Source organism: Limulus polyphemus, unplaced genomic scaffold (genome assembly GCF_000517525.1).
Source record: "Limulus polyphemus unplaced genomic scaffold, Limulus_polyphemus-2.1.2 Scaffold38, whole genome shotgun sequence".
NCBI classification, from domain to species: Eukaryota; Metazoa; Arthropoda; class Merostomata; order Xiphosura; family Limulidae; genus Limulus; species Limulus polyphemus.
Window position 1 is genome coordinate 971,447 of NW_013665648.1, and position 2,977 is coordinate 974,423.

A 2,977-nucleotide genomic window follows, 5' to 3' on the forward strand; every position below is an offset into this window, starting at 1 on the left:
GTTTTATATTACATGATTGTAATTGTAATTAACTCCAAAAGGGCGCTTAAAACTATAAAGAAGTATCTTAAGATATTTCCCATAATGCCTCGAACTAACGATATTTTTCTGAGTATTCTGTCCACACCTTTAAGGATTTCAAATTTTATTTTAAAACTAATCAACCAAGAAACTTAAAAGAAATAAAACAGTTAATAAGACACCTTTAACAAGGGGGGTTATATTTTGTAAGATTATACTTAAATATTCAGAGCAATGCCATGGTGATTTCTAAAAATAAGTAAGGCTTGTCGGATTACGAGTCATAGAATCATACAAGTAAATTATATCTAATTTTTCAAAACGTACCATGATGAAATGCCAGTTCACCATACATGGGGAACAGCAACGAGACTTCAGCATGACAGATATAGGTCAGAAACAAAAATTGGAGCGTTTCAAATTAAGGCCTAATTAGTCATGGGAGATATTAAAAAAAATTTGTCGTTTGTCCTGTTTGTCAAAAAAAGTGTTCTTATTAAATGTTTATTGCCGCTTATCCAATTTGTTGTAGCTCATTGGTTTAGCAGTCTTCCAGAAACATTAACCTTAATTTGGAGTAGTCGTAAAGTGGCGTCATCTAGTGATAATATAAAACTTAGAAAACTCTTTACAATATAGTATACAACATGGAAAATTAATTAATTGAACAAAGTATCTGAAAAATATCGTTATTGTTAATCTTCTTATCTCATTGACGTGCTTTTTTTATCATGATACAGACGCGAGTAAAAGCTACGGAAATTACAAATTCATAAATGAGATTGCGATTGCTAAAATCTACAAGGTACAAATAATGGATGTGTAGATCGATCGTGCCCCTACCTTAACCTCGAGTGGGGCGAAGAGGAATAGCTGTTTTCGAGCTCCCCTGTTATCTTCCGAGGTTTTCCTAGAAACGCTTCAAACAGAAATACCTACCGGTATGTCGTTTCACGTCTAGATCCTAAATGTCATTACTTGCATTTTTTAGTAAATGATGACCATACGTAGTTCCTTAGCAATGCTGTGTAATTATTACATCCTCTTTAGCATAAATCTTTGAAAAGCAACCAGCAAAAACAAAGAGAAGTGGTGTATTTGGGTGAAAGATTTATATTAATTCTATTCGCTAACAAGTGAAAAAGTTAAGTGACATTTCCTTCATTAACTTTTTTGAGGCCCGGCATAGCCAGGTGGTTAAGGCGCTTGACTCTTAATCTGAGGGTTGTGGGTTCAACTCCCAGATCCACCAAACATGCTCCCTCTTTCAGCCAAGGGGGCGTTATATGTGACGGTCAATCCCACTATTCGTTGGTAAAAGAGTAGCTAGAGCTGGCGGGGGTGTTGATGACTAGCCGCCTTCCCTCTAGTTTTTCACTGCTAAATTAGGGACTGCAAACGTAGGTAGCCCTTGTGTAGCTTTGCGCGAAATTCAAAACTCTTTTCATCGGTAGAACAGATTTTTTTTACGGTTTTTGTTGAATCTCCAAAGCAAAATATTTAGATATTTATCTTGAATGATCGTTAACGCGTTAATAAAAGGCCTTTTTAACCACTCTCGCTTGCTAAAGCAAAGGTGTTTGGATAGTTTTTATTTATGAATTAACTAATACAGAAAACGATTTTTTAGTATGCAAATACTAAATGCCTTATTCTTTGATAATGAGTGTATTTCATATCTCTACACAATTTTTAAATTTCTCTAAGTTCTACTTTGTAACTTGCTAAATCCGGCATGAAGTGTTACTGTAACAGGTCCAGTCAAGTAACTGATATACTGTTTCATGAGATAGTTGTATTGTATCCTACTTAAACTTGTGTGTAGAGGACTCAGACCAGTACACATAATGTGTGAAGGGGGGTCTAATTTATGAGATCAAAAGTTATACATATTGTGTGAAGCACAATCAGCATGCTAATGCTATGAGGGATCTGGGGACTATTTCAAGACAAAAACTGCCAACACTTCATCAGAAGAATGTAGACTATGTAGAAAAAGTTAAATACCATAAGAAACTGTGATATAACTATATAAGCATATTTTTTTCCACCACAAAAATAGGGGGTTCGGGCGTCACCCCCTCCCCCACCACCAACACCACCTCGCGTACATGCGTGGTACTGTCACGTGAGAAAGAGATGTTCCGTATTTTTGTAATCCAGTTTTCTGATTGGTTGGACAGCTACAAGGAGACGTTGTTCTGCGGACGCAGTTTTGGCGGTCACAGAATAGATTTTTATTGACGTTCGAGAGAAGAAGAGATGTTTCCGTATTTTTGTAATCCAGTTTTCTGATTGGTTGGACAGCTACAAGGAGAAGTTGTTCTGCGGACGCAGTTTTGGTGTTCACAGAATAGATTTTTATTGACGTTCGAGAGAAGAAGAGATGTTTCCGTATTTTTGTAATCCAGTTTTCTGGTTGGTTGGACAGCTACAAGGAGAAGTTGTTCTGCGGACGCAGTTCTGGCGGTCACAGAATATATTTTTATTGACGTTTGAGAGAAGAAGAAATGTTTTCGTATTTTTGTAATCCAGTTTTCTTATGGTTGGACAGCTACAAGGAGAAGATATTCTGCGGACGCAGTTTTGGCGGTCACAGGATAGATTTCTATCGATGTTTGAGAGAAGAACTTATGTTCGAGAGAATTAAGACTCGTTAGTGAAGTTCCTTCTTTGGTGGAACTTGTTTTTTTATGTCCTGGTCAGTGCAAATTATTCATCAGTGAAAGTTGATTTTTTATTTTCATGTTCGGCTCATCTCCAGTAATAAAGCATTTTATTTTTATTTAAAATCATTGTGTAATATCTCTTACTGTAAAACCACTACACCTGTCGTTGCACGTTACTAGGCTCTAAAATATTTAGTTGTGGAGATCAGATAACGATGTGTTCAGTTTATCCTTGAATTACCACACTTTCATTAATAAGTAACGTTAATTTGGTTGGATTGGAATTT

General features: G+C 36.1%; 1 protein-coding gene across 1 annotated transcript in view; it reads left to right on the forward strand.

Annotated features, from left to right (window-relative positions):
* The first annotated feature begins 859 nt into the window (after window positions 1-859).
* LOC106461403 (kielin/chordin-like protein) overlaps window positions 860-2,977 on the forward strand; it is a 92,547-nt gene continuing 90,429 nt past the window's right edge. Inside the window, exon 1 of the mRNA XM_013921226.2 lies at window positions 860-962. The gene's annotated coding sequence lies outside the window, so the exon portion shown is untranslated. The remainder of the gene's footprint in view (window positions 963-2,977) is intronic.